This window comes from Penaeus monodon, chromosome 16 (assembly GCF_015228065.2).
Source record: "Penaeus monodon isolate SGIC_2016 chromosome 16, NSTDA_Pmon_1, whole genome shotgun sequence".
Taxonomy (NCBI): domain Eukaryota; kingdom Metazoa; phylum Arthropoda; class Malacostraca; order Decapoda; family Penaeidae; genus Penaeus; species Penaeus monodon.
Window position 1 is genome coordinate 31,394,904 of NC_051401.1, and position 14,294 is coordinate 31,409,197.

The following is a 14,294-nucleotide window of genomic DNA, read 5'->3' on the forward strand; positions in this document are numbered from 1 at the left end:
AATTTTAAATTAAATTTTTTAAATTTTTTTTTTATTTTTTTTTTTGGTTTTTATTATTTATAAATTTTTTTAAAAATAAAAAATTTATATTAATTTATAATTTTTTTTTTGTTTTTATTTTGTTTGGGGAAATTTAAATGTATTTTTCATTATTTATCATTTATTCCCTTTTTCATCACTTCTTACTTTTTTTTATTTTATCTTTATTACTGTCATTACATTTTCACATCATCACCATTAAAAAGTAAATTATATCTTTTTTTGTTTTTTTTTTATTTTTATCCCCATTATCTTGTAATTTTTTTTATTGTTTTTTTTGTTTTTTTTTTTTGGGTTTTTTTGTGTTTTTTTTGTTTTTTTTTATTATTTTTTCTTCATCATTTTTTTATTTTTATTGTCATTGTTATTTGTATCGCGCAATTTTCCATAGTCAGAAAATGGTTCAAAATTTCCCAAAATAAGAAGAAAATTGTTCATGTTTTAATAGATCAGCGCAATTCAGTTTGCTTTTTTTAACCCCAACCTACAAAAAAAAATTATTTGAACTACTAAAAGGGGTTTCCCCCAAAAAAAAAAAAAATTCCATATAAATAAAAATTTGCTATAAAAAATCCACAACCAAAAATTTTTTTTCAAAAAAAAAACGGCTAAGACACTTACATCACGGCACTTTGCCAAAAACCCCTTTTTTTAAAAATAAAAAAAAATTCCTACGCTGGGGGAAAAACATTCACGTGCTCGGTCTTCCAAATTATAAACAACGTTTTTTTTTTTTATTTTTTTTACGTTCCCCCTGTTTCTTCTTAGTCTTATTTTTTTTTTTTTTCCTTCTTCTTTTTTTTCGTTTATTTTTAGGCCCATCTAAAATCCCATTTTTAAAAAAATTCCCCGGGGTTTAAGTAGTTATAGACTCTTGAAATATATTTTTTTATTTTATCACCACACACACACACACAAACACCACCCCCACAACACACACAAACACACACACACACCACAAAAAATTATATTATATATATATAAATTATATTATAATTTTATATTTTTTTTATTTTTTTTAGGGGCGGGTAGGGCACAAGAAAAATTTTCAGGGGAAAGAACATTCTGCTAAAAAATCTAAAATTTTCGAAAAATAAAAAAAAACCAAAACCCAAATTAAATACGTTTTTTTAATTTCAAACCAAAAAATTTAAAAAAAATGAAACTCAATTAATTTTTTTTAAACAATTTTTTTTCCATTTTTTTTTCCTTCACCAGAATAAACACCCCCAACACAAAAAAAGACAAACACCCCAACCCCCACACACACACAAACCCACACTCAACACACACCCCACAAAGAAAAAAATCCTGCCCCCCCAAAAAAATTATTAGAATTTAAAATTTTTTCGCCCTTTTCGTGGGAAGCCTCTGATTTTTTATTTCACTCGTCGTGTGTGTGTGGTTGTGTGGGTGCTTTACTTCGCGTGAAGGAAGAAAAAAAATAATGAATAAAAAATTGTTAAAATGTTAATTGAGTTTTTTACGTAATTTCCAAAAAAATTCTTTTCTCGGGGGAAACAATTAAGAAAAAAATAACTAAGTTGATAAACAGAAAGATGGTTTTGAATAAAATCTATAATAATTTGGAAAATTGGACCGGGGGGACTGTAATAAGGTTTGGGTATCAGTAAGAACAAATTACCAATTACTGTGTATTTGAAGGTACAAAACGCTCGCAATCAAATAATAAAAAATTATGGAAAGCAAACATTACATGGGGGAAAAAACACAATCGATTAAAATAAATAAATTAATTTTAAAATTTAATTTTGGGATAATAAGTTAAAAAACTACAAATCCAATGGGGACATTGTAATATAAGGAAATGAACAAAAAAATGAACTTGACCTCAATTGGAATGAAACAGGTTAACATCTGACAATATTCAACGGTTGTAGTACTTTCAAAACACCAAAAGGTCGGATTTAGGCCCATTTTCATTAATCAGCGCCAAATTCATATTCAAATTTTTATGTATCTAGTTTTGGATATTTCTTGGGCTAAACGCATTAGGAGGATTCAGGGAGTCAGGGCGAGCGTTACTTCTTTCTTATTGAATTCTTTTCGTAGTGACAGTTACCAGTAGTAAAAAACAATAAAATATATATAGAGTATTATATATTATAATATAAAATATATATAAATAATATAATTATAAATAATATAATTTTTATTTGATGTGTTATATGATACCGAATAGGTGATAGTATAGTATATATTATAGTAATTGAAAGTAGTATAGGAAATTGTATAAAGTTCTAAATATTATAAATAAGTAGTATAGTGAGTGAAATATTGTTATAGATTTATGGTGTATAACAATTAGCGGGGTATTACAAAGAAAGACAATATAGATGTTGTTAGGGGTTGGTTAGTATATAGGGATTTTATTTGTATGATGCACCCACGTCACACCATACAACAGCCACCCACGACCAGCACACCACGCACAAACACACAACATCCCCATCCCCGACCCAAACGCGCAACACACACCAAAGGCAAATACGGTTATATTATATATAGGTTATAAGATAAGTAATATCTATGTATCAAAATTAAATTATTATAAGTGTAGTGAGTATAGGTATAGTATATTATGAAAAACCACGCTACCACACCAACATAAACACCGACCAAAACACACCAAACCACACACCACAGACACAAGAAACACGACACTCACAACACAAAACAGAAACACAAACTACACACAAACACACCACCAACACAACACCAGCCACGACGCGCAAACAATAGTATATAGTGTATAGGTATATATTATATTAAGGTATATATATAGGAGGTAAGGTTAGGGGTTATAGTATATATATATATTATATGAAAAAAATTATATAAAATAAATATTTAGTATAATAATATATCTACTACCCTATATATATGGATAAATATATATAAATAATATATTATATATTATATATAGATATAATATATATATTATATAATATATTTATAATATAAATTATTAATTAAAACATATATGGGGCCATTATATATGTGTGTATGTGTGTGGCGCCGCGTGTGTGTTGTGAGTGGCGATTCGGATGCGGTGTCTAGAAAAACATGTACACGACTCGCAACCAACAAACTTACCCTAAGGCCCAAAGGTAATCGCCGGGAAAGCTGTTGCCTAGTTTTTACCGAAGCAATGCTTTATTTCGAATGAAAAAAAAAACAATTTGCGTTTCGTAAAATGAACAAAATTAATTGTGGAGTTTCAGTTTTAAGTCAATTGGAGGTTACTAGTTTATTTTCAGGAAAAACCAACTATAACTCATTGTATTGCCAATTTTCCCTTGATGGCAGTAAAAGGGAAAGAAAGTAACACACCAACCCCAGGCGTGCAAAAAATCGGGGATTCCTATAAAAACTGTGTCAGTTAAAAGAGGAGTAGAATCCGCAAAAAGGTTTTCATAGGGAAAAAAACCAGTTGCAGGCGATTAAATGGGAACGGGCCATAGTTGGAAAAAAATCGTTTTGATTTAGGCGATCAGGAAATCTCCGGCAAAGAGGGACACAACCAAAAAACGACGATTTTTTAACATATTCTGTAAATTCAAGAACACAAAAACGACAAAAAAAAAACACGTCGGCAAGCACATCATTATCCTCCGCCGCACAAACCAATGTTTTCAATGTGGATTTTCTCACAGCCGCTTCACGCAAACAAGTCCCCATAACACATGAAGGTATAAAAGAAAAAAAACTTATGTGAATTATTTATGTTTTTTCATTGATTTGTTAAAACATTGGGAAGAATTATACTCGTTACTATTTACCGTAAAAAAATTTTTACTATTTGTTGAATAAAAAAACTTCCCGTATGGGCCAAAAAAATAAAAAAACAGTGCTTATTTCAAAAAAAAACACCAGTGGCCCAAACAGCATAATGGTAAAGTCTCAATAAATTTTTTGTCCATAATGAATGTATGACTTTTATCATTATTATTTTACCTTTGTAAACAAAAAAAAAACTACCAGGTAGGTTAACCCAGGACTTAACTGCTTTACAAAAAAATTGTTCAGATTATGTAAAAAAAACTGTAAAGAGTTCCAGAATTTGCCCACGCTCTGAGCATAGATAGGGCCCAGGGTTGTACAATAAAAACTTACTTAAAACACTTAACTACATTCAGAGATTGCAGTTACCACAAACTGTGGTGGGGAAAACCTTCATAACGGGAAGAGACGGGTCGTTGTTGGTGGGCCCCGTGCCCCGGTGCAATTCGTCCCCTTTAAACCATTTTCACGCAAAAACCTCTCTGCCCGTGGCCCATACTACAAGAAAGGTTGTTTACCAAAAAGGAGTTCCTGATTGCAACCATTTTGCGTTGTTTACTGAATTTATAAATTTCCCGCAAATCCCCCCAGTGGACATGAAAATAGTTGGATGGGCGTGATAATAGTGTATGGCTTTGCTACGGAGGAAATTTGAAAAAATAATTTCCTCTATTTTCGGGAAGGGCCAAGTTAACTGCTGTGGTAAAAAAACCGTTTTAGGAAAGTTGAGTTGCCCTCGTTGTTTTTCCCGAAGGGGCGGCTATATATCAACCTGTCGCGAGGAGGGGCGAGGGTTCGGGTTGGGGCAAGGCATGGTGGGTTCACCCCCCCCACGAGGGGGGGAAAAACGGGCATTGTAAAAAAAACCCACTTTGAGGGAGGAGGGGACTTCGGTGGGATAAAACAAAAACTCGTCCCACCCTCCGCGGTTGGCAAAAAAAACCCGTAGGTTCAGTGGATAAGTTTTCCTACTGAAATTCATTGCCATGCGAAAACGGGGCCATGCGCTGAAAAGGTTGGATCCCCGGGGGGGGAACGCCCCCCTGGTGGGGTGCGACGCTGAAGGAGGGGGAAGTGACGGGATTCACATTTAGTTGAAGTTTCGAAAAAAAAAAGCAAAAAAGGGAAAAAAAAGAAAGCCCAAAACAAACAATGGCGGTAAGGGGGGGACACCAGTGGCAACCAAAGGGGGGAAGAATAAAGTTTTCCGCCTCGCCCTTCCCTGAAAAGGGGGCACAAAAAAACGGAAAAAATCGAAAAAAAAAAAAAAAAAGGACAATGGCGGCAGGGGGACCCTCGGCAACGGAAGGACCTTCCGGGCCCTGGGGGGGTAACCCCCCTCGGGACATTGGGTGCGAGTAGGGGGGGGGGGACAAACCTTCTTCTTCCTCGCTCCGGGCCTCGCAAGGCAGGAAAAATTACATTGGGGGAACGAACCTTATTAAAAGGAATGTCATGAAATTTTACAGGGATCACCTTCAAAAACTATGTGATGAAAACCCAAACAAAAACAAGAAAAAAAAAAATTATGACGGAATAAACCTGTTTGGGGGGGGGGGGGGGACAACCACTTTAACAAAAAACAAGGATCGTCGATCTTAAAAAAATTGCGTTATGGGCACTCGACGGGGAGTTCCACCAAAGGTGCCATAAGGGGGGAGTGGAACAAAGGGATGGGCAAAACCCACAAAAAACCCCGCATCCCGCATAATATGGAAAAAAAGGGAGCAACAAACCCCACCTTCCCAGTACCACTTAAACCACTTCTTTGGGGGGAACCCAAAATTTTACCTTGCCCCGCCAGGCCCACGTTGGCGGGCCGTGGGACGGGCATTCCCCCTGTGGATCTGTATAAAAAAAAAAACTGGCTATTCTGGGGAAAAAGGTGGTTTTCATGGTAAGCCAAAAGTATGCAAGGAAGCAAGCGGGGCCCCCACCGCTGTTGCAGGCGTGTGGTGGGGACCAAAAAAAAAAAAAACACCACAACTGCCCAAGGGGAGTGCCTAGCCAGTGCTGGCAGAAGGGAAAAATAAGAGGGGGTTACTTTTGGCAGGTGCAACCCAGTCCTTTTTGGTCCAATCATTTGTTTTTTTTAGGTTGGGGGGGATGGACCAGGTGTTGGACTTTGCTGGGTGGCCACTAAGGGGTTTGCCCACGGCCCCTCCCTGCCCTTGTCCCTCCCCGCGGAGTGAACCAGCGGCGGGCCCTCCTAAAACCCAAAAACCCCGCGACCAAAGCGTGCGGGAAGGGGAAAACGCCCGATCGTGGCCCGTGTGGGGACGGGGGGTCACCCCCAGCCGCAGGAAAGATTCCCCCGCGGCTGACAGGAGAGTGGGGGGGGGGGAAGACGAGGCGCTACGCGACCAAGCGGGCTTATGCAGCTGGGAGGAGGAAAGGTGGGGGGAAAAAAAGGATGATGGCTGAAATTCCTTTCTGAGGGTATTTCTCGGGGGGCCTCGCAAAAAAGCTTGGGGGACCATTACTCTCTGGAATTGAAAAGGACAAACGCCCCCCTTCCCCTCCCCAGGCGGACAGCCCGAGGGCAAAACCCGGTTTTCCCTTTCAAAACCCTCAGGGGCTACGGGGATGACCGCGCCCCCCAGGACTTGGGGGAGGGAATCCCCCGCAAAAAAAAAACCATGGTGGGGGGGGTACCCGAAGTGGACGGCTTTTCCCCCAACCGCCCAAGATGGAACCAAGGCGGGGGGACGTAAAAATGTTTGATTTGAAAACTTCTAAAGGGAAAAAATGGAAAAACAACCTCTGGGAAGCTCAAAAACAAATAAAAAACTTAATTAAATGGGGAATTAAAAAACCGACGCTGAAGCAGGAAATGGGAAAAAAAAAATAAAAAGTGACTGCATTTTCGTGATACTAGTGCTACCATTAGTGATAAAAGAACGAGCGAGGAGAATCGATTTTCTTGCGGACAGGACCGCAGTGTTGCTAACCAGAGTGGGCGTGTCAGCGCTGGACAGCAGCCACGAACAAAATTCAGGATCCCTGTGACGTCGAAGTCCAGTGGACGCAACCAGCCCCTCAGGTGCATCTGACCCAAAAACGGAAGGGACTGTGTGAGAAGTGGAACAAGCTAAGACCAAATGTTTTAAATGGTTTAAAGGTAATTTTCAGTCCACGACTACCAAAAAATTTTTTTCTGTTGTTTTAATGAAATTCCATAATCATAAAGTTATATGTTTCTTATGTGAATCTATAATTCGTAATAGTTAGAGGATATAAACAGCATGAAATACAGGTTGCATACTAAAACAATATTCACATAGGATAAAGCACAATCAAATTTATATCAGTGTGGAATATGCGTAGCATTAAGCCTAGGCTAAATGATCTAGAATTTTACATCCACCAAAATAAGTATTGATGTTATATGCGTTACAAGGAACCTTTTGCTGCCGCTGCTAGATGAAAATACGCACCTGCACTTAAGGGTATTATTTCATATGGATCACCCATGATGGATTGTGACATATGTGAAGTAACACTGCCACATAAATTAGTTAAAAAATCCGAGAACAATGCGTTCAATTTCATCATCTAAAAAATCCAGACTGCCCTCTTGGTATTTTTCACTGTATAATGTATATTCCAGATGACTCTAAATTCTGGTGTCTCTTCCCAATTTCAAACCAAGGCACGTTTATACTATGGCGACTTCAATGCAAGGCATCCACAATTTGGGACAATAGTATATGGAGATAATTAGTAATGGGGAAGAATTCAAGCATTTCATCAATAGTTAGATTAACTGACAGTATATGACACAGAAGCAAGGAACTCATTTGGGAGGGTGGCAGGTTAGATTAACATATATGGCAAAACTTTAGTTCATGGTAATGTCTGTACTTCACTGGTACGAGATTTTAGTTGGGTGACCACTTTGCATCCGAAACAGGAACTATATTGTAGACAGCGACTCAGCCCTAATCACCTCGGCTCAGAATAATATCCCACGCGACTGGAGCATCACTTCAAGGCACGGGTCTATGACTTGGTATAAAAACCTTGAAATAAATACAGTTGAAAAAATTTTCTCAGGTTTAATCAACTTGTCACTGGACTATCTTATAACACATGGGTTTGTTCACGAAAACACTCAAAAGAAACAAGAGGCCCAGCCTCCCATGCCACAGAGGTAGATCAGTGACCCTATTCTGGCCAAGGAACATAAACGGGTCAGGAGCTGCTAATTGTTATAAAGAGGTAGCCCACAGATAATCTCTGCAGTTCTTAAAGCCAACAAGAATTCAGAGAATAAAAATTCAGCTCTTAGTAAAACACTGGGAACAATTTCTGCATGGTATCAATAGTCAAAGTTCTGTGGTGACATGTGGAGAAAAATTATAGGCTGACAGGTAAAACACTCACAACACCGGCAGTTTCACACTTCCACAGAACAGCTAATTGCTACTAGAGCAGGGGGCCAGGAGGAAATTCATTTACACAAGGGAACAGCCATCTCAGCCGATTAGCCGCGGTAGTAGAGGTGACACCGGTTGATGGCATATGTATGGGCATTGAGAACTGAAGCATGCTTTTGGCTTCATGTCTCTTATTGCTGCATGTGACAAGCAAAGTGTGGATATATAGATCTTGGGGTTACCCATTTCTTGGATTTTTATACAGCATTAAAGCTTTCCTTCAAAGAGGACTGACTGAGTTGATCAAGTCTCAGTGCCCTGAAAGCTGAGAATTAAAGCACTATGACCGGTTAGTCAAGATTTATTCACCTATGGTTTAGATAAAACAAGAAACAAGACCAGTGTTATATTTATGACCGCAAGAATTCAGCTTGGATTAGATTGTATTGGCAGGTCATTACAGTTTGTAATGTCGAAGAAATAAGGTGTAAACGTGTTAATGAAGAATATAAGCGACATTTTTCATATATCTCAGAGTGCCTATGTTACAGCATTTCAGACCACCTAGCTGAAGTACAGAGAACTATTGTAACTATTTCATATCCTTCTGAGCCTAGAAAGATATACTTAGTTGTATCCGAAATTTGGAATGTAGTATCACATGACTGCATATCTAATGTAGCAATGCCCTTCCACGCCCAAGCTGTACGCCGGCATGGCAGATGAGTAGATAAACGACTGTATGATTGTTCCTTTCCTTTAAATGATTTAGTACTTATCATAATAATGTTATAGCCTAAAATTGAAAAAAAAACCTTTATGTGTTATAACCATGCATACCATGTACCACAGCTTGCCCGCACCTGTGCAGTTAGGCAGGGTGGTAAATAAAAGGACTAAACTAAACTAACTTATATTGTCAGTTGTAAGCCTAATAACACCAAAGCAGGACATCATCAGGATTCCTCCTGTGTTCTGGACGATTTTATGGGGATAAATCCCCTCACCTGGGTTGTCCTTATACCCAGAGTGTGCATGGTGTGTGTGGGTGTACCAAATTGTGTCGGATACTATGTCAGGCATCTAGAAAACACAGTGCTTAGTAAGAATTACGAATACTGAGCGTGGTGCCTGAGTGCTTTACAAACAACCCCCTCACTGTCTCACCAGGGAGGTGGATGGGAACATGCTCGGGGCCCCCCCATTGCCAACTACCATCCCTTCATCCCTCCATTCTATGGGAGGGATTGATTGATTGATTGTTTAAAATTATCTGTCGTGTCAACAGCTAAGGTCATTAGCGGCAAATACCTCGTTAGATAGAAATATTAAAATATTTAAAGCTCTAAAAATCTATCAATAAATATCTTACAAATAACAATATATTAAAAATCCAAGCATAAATATTATGCTCTAAGTGTATAAAATTATTGCATAAACATTATGCATGATTGAATTTTTATTGAAAATATTAGTGTCCCTAAGGAAACTAACAAGACCTTCTATGTCACAATTCTCCCCCAATACATTTTTCAAGTACATACGTCTTTGGTCTAAGAATGTTGCACATCTTTCCATTACATGTGCGACTGTTAATGGCTTTTGGTATCCCTCACAAAGTGCTTGACTTTTAGCCATCATCGGCCCATGAATCAGTCTTGTGTGCCCAATTCTGTCTTGTTAACGCAACTTCTACTTTTCAGTTGGAATGGATGCTGGTCACCCAACTGCCAAGGTCATCTCTAATCTGTGCAGTTTGTTTCTGGAGGTATGCCTCCATTGTTGCTTCCATTAAAGACAATTCCTGATGCTGGGTTTCAGGTCAGTGTGTGGGAGAGGAAAATGAGCGGCAGCTGCCTTGGCCTTCTGATCAGCTTGCTCAGTCCCATCGATGACAACATGCGGTGCCGCCCAACATAGAGTCATCTTTTTACATGTTGACATCAGTGCAAGCCAATCTTGAACCTCCCTCACTACTGGATGTGATGAGTTTAAGCTCTTGATTGCTTGCAAGGCACTATGATTCACAATATATTACAATGGAATGGTTCGTAAGATCTCTAGTCATCTTAACTGCTGCAAGGATTGCATGTAACTCTGCAGTGAAGATCGAGACTGCTGGAGAAAGACTGCCAAATGCAGTCTTCTTTCTGCTCACTGCTGCAAAGCCTACACAATTTTCTGATTTTGAACCATCTGTATATATTGCATTTGATCCTTGGTACTTAGAAATGTGCTGAAGAAATCTCTCTCTGACCTCTGCTTCGGATCTCTCCCCTTTCCCAATTCCGACCAAATCCAGCTCGACTTGATTAGTCCAAGGGGGGGTGGGGATTCCAACAGCCAGAACCTTAGTGAGATTTAAGATCTCCACAAAATTCCTCATTCTCCTACCATAGGATCGACTATCCTTAAGGGGGTTGAAAACCAATCTGGATGTAGAAGATCCCGGAATCCCTTGTAGTCTCGTGTAGTAAATCAGGTTCATGTAGTCCCAGCGTAATAAAAGAGGTGGTTCTCCACTCTCAGCATACAGGGAGTCCACAGGTGAAGACCTGAAAGCCCCTGTACAGATTCTGAGAACTTCATAATGAACCAAGTCTAACATCCAGAGAACAATGGGAGTTGCAGATAAATAAGCCTCACATCTATAGTTGAGCTTACTACGAATAAGCGCTCGCCAAAGCTGCAGAAGTGTTGTGCGGTCTACACTCCAAGATAGATGTGAAAGAACTCGCAAAATACTAAGAGCGTTTGCAGCCTTCACTTTTAACTGTTTGATGTGAGGCATCCATGTAAGCCTTGAGTCAAAAATTAGATCCAAGTACTTCATCTCTTGAACAAATTGAAAGTGGATTTGCTCCAAAATAGGGGAAATGTATAGCCATGGTCTTATTTGGGGGAAAAATTTGACCCCATTATATGTTGCCCACTGTACAACCTATTTATTGCAGTCTACATGTGTCCTTGCTCATCCTGTAAAGCTTTCTTCCCTCCTAAACAGTAACAGTGTAAAGTCATCCACATACAGATTGCACAAGACAGCGCTTGGAACTTCTAAGATGTCATTTGTAGCAATGGCATACAGGGTCACACTTAAGACACTCCCTTGTGGGACCCCTTCCAGCTGATCTTCCAGATTAGAGAAACTGTTTCCCACCCGAACTCTAAACTTCCTGTTAGCAAGGAAACTTTGTATGAAGGTAGGTAATGCTCCTCTTTAACGAATGTCATACAGCTTCATGAGTATGCCATGCTGCCAAGTAGTATCGTAAGCCTTTTCAAGGTCAAAGAAGACTGCTAACATGTGAAGTCGCTGTGTGAAGGAGTTCTGTATAGCAGTTTCCATCCTCATAAGTGCATCTGTGGTTGATCTCAATTTTCTAAACCCATATTGATATGAGGTCAGCATGTTTTCCTTTTCTAGCAGCCACATCAACCAGAAGTTTACCATTTTCTCCATCAGCTTGCAGATGCAGCTGGTGAGAGAAATTAGTCTGTAATTTTCTGGTGTGGAAGCATCCTTGCCAGGTTTAGGGACAGGGATGATTATAGCCTCTTTCCATATGGATAACACTGTGCCTTCCCTATAGATCCTATAGAATAGGTCTTACGGCAGAGCTGCAATGCAGAGTTCATCTCCTTGGCAAGTTGTATGGAATTTCTGCTCCAGTCTTATTGAAGAACGACACTGGGTGTTATTCATGTTCAGCCCGAAGAGCGGAGAATTGGGCAGTATAAGATGCTCCAGAAGAGATCTCTGCCATGGATTTAGCTAGCTCATTAGCAACATCTTTTTTTGTCTGTGAGGATTATGCCATCTATCTTTAAAGCAGATAGTGATATTGATGTGCTCTTTCCAGCAATCTTATGCACCTTGTCCCATACCCATGCTAAGGGTGCCCCAGACTTAAATGAGGGGGCACACTGTCTCCACGACGTCAGTCTAGCCTTCTTTATCACTTGCCTAGCCTTGGTTCGGGTCTTCTCGTAATGGATCAAGGTTACATCACTGGGGCTTTGTTTTAACAGCCTTAATGCAGCTTTTCTTTCTCTGACAGCTTGTTGGCATTCATCAGACCACCATGGTACTGGAGGTCGACGTACTGCCTGCTATTTTTGGGAATAGATGCTTCTGCTGCAAGGTGAATTCGTGATCTTATGTGATTAACAGCATCTTGAACACACTGGAAATCATTCACAGATCCTTGCAATACTACAGTTGATCTAAAAAGATTCCAGTCTATATGTTCAAGTCGCCATCTCTGCACTCCATTAGTTGGAATACCATTCATCTCCTCCAAAGGTATTGGAAAGTGGTCCCTTCCATGTAAGTCTTCCATGACCTGCCAAGAGAAATTCAACTGTGAACCAGGTGAACCAACTGACAGGTCTACATTGGAGAATGTCCCAGTTTGAATTTGGAAATGTGTGGGAGTGTCACTGTTCAGTAAACAAGGCCCTTCCTCGAGGGTTACACAAAATGTCTCCCCAGAGGTAATGCTGACCATTGAAATCTCCCAAGAGTAGAAATGGATGTGGCAACTGCGCAAGTAGATCTTCCAAATCATCTATGCTGAGATTATAGGGAGGAAGGTAGATGGATGCAACTGTGTAAGGTTATGTCAAGCCTATTCTCACAGCTTTCACCTGCAGTGTTGTCTGCAGGTGGATGGCCTGGAAAGGAATATCCTAATGTATTATTACTGCTAATCCTCCATGAGGTCCATTATCAAAGATCCCATAATGGGCTTGAATTTGGAATCCTCTCAGGGAAGGGACGTTTTCCCGGGTCTAATCTCTTGTAGCAACAAAAACTGAGTTCATGAAGCTTTAGATGTTGCAGTGCTTCCCTATAGTTCTTTGGGTTAGAGTATCCAGTTTTAAAACTCCTCTTTTAAGGTTTTTTGGCAAAACTGTGGTCAAGGTTTGCCCACATTTTTTAGGGCCCCTTCCCGGGATCTTTTGGGGGGTTTTTCCCTGTGAACTGTTTCCCCAAAGGTTTCCCCTTCCCATAGGCTCAGGGTTTCTTTTCCGGGCAAAAAAAAAAAAAAAGGGTGGGGCCGAGCCTTTGCTTCGGGGCATTCTCCTAAGCAGAGGCCCTGTGATGTGGTGGGAAAGGGACTATCCCTTTTGGGCCCCCAAACCCTGCCTGACGGGTCCAAAGAACCCCCCTGAGATATACTTTTGAACAGGCTCAGGATTTTTTTGCCTGGGGAAAAGGGTCCTGGCCTTTGCTTCAGGGGCCTTCGTAGCCAGGGCCCGGGGGATGTGGTGAGTGGAGCGCACCCTTTAGGCCTTGGGGACTGATGGCTCCCAAAAACCTTACTTTGGGAGGAGGAGTCTCCTCAATAGACCCCCCACTCCCCACCCGCTTCTGGTGGAAAAACTCACCAGAGCAGTTTTTAACAAATTTAGGGCTGAGGTTCAAAGGAGGGCAAATGCATGGGGTAAGAACATTGGGGTCAAGGGGTAGGGAAGGAGGATGGGGTAGAACTGAAGCAAAAAGGCTTCCCTTGCTGTGGCAACAGCACCGGGCATGTCGCCTTCCTCTGGGAAAAATAAATTTCTCCTTTCTCCTTATTACCAATACTTTCTTTTTAAATTTGTACTTTTTACATTGCTTTTAAGAAGCTTCATGATTTTTTCAGTGAACAGCATATTTGGGCCGGACATTTTTTATCTCTTTTTAAATTTGTACCCACTGTACACACACTTGGTTGTCTTTTCCTAAAACAGCAAGATTAACCCATGTGGGGTGATGCGAAGATCTGTTTTAACACCTCAACTATTTTCGATGTATTTAAAAAAAATCAAAATCCCTGACTGATACACAATCAATGGTCTTCACTATAGGTACTTACTATATGAGATAATTCATATTTACTAGGGAAGATTTCCTTATGGATTTAGGGGACTTTTCTGTTCCTCGTTTGGGGGCCCGAAACCATTTGATTCCCAAACTTTTCCCCTTTGGGGAAACTGGAAAGGTTGTAGAGTGACAACATGGGTTCAGAGGGAATGGCCAGGGGGTTGTTTAGGGCGCGGGAGGATAGGATTAAATTCTTTTAT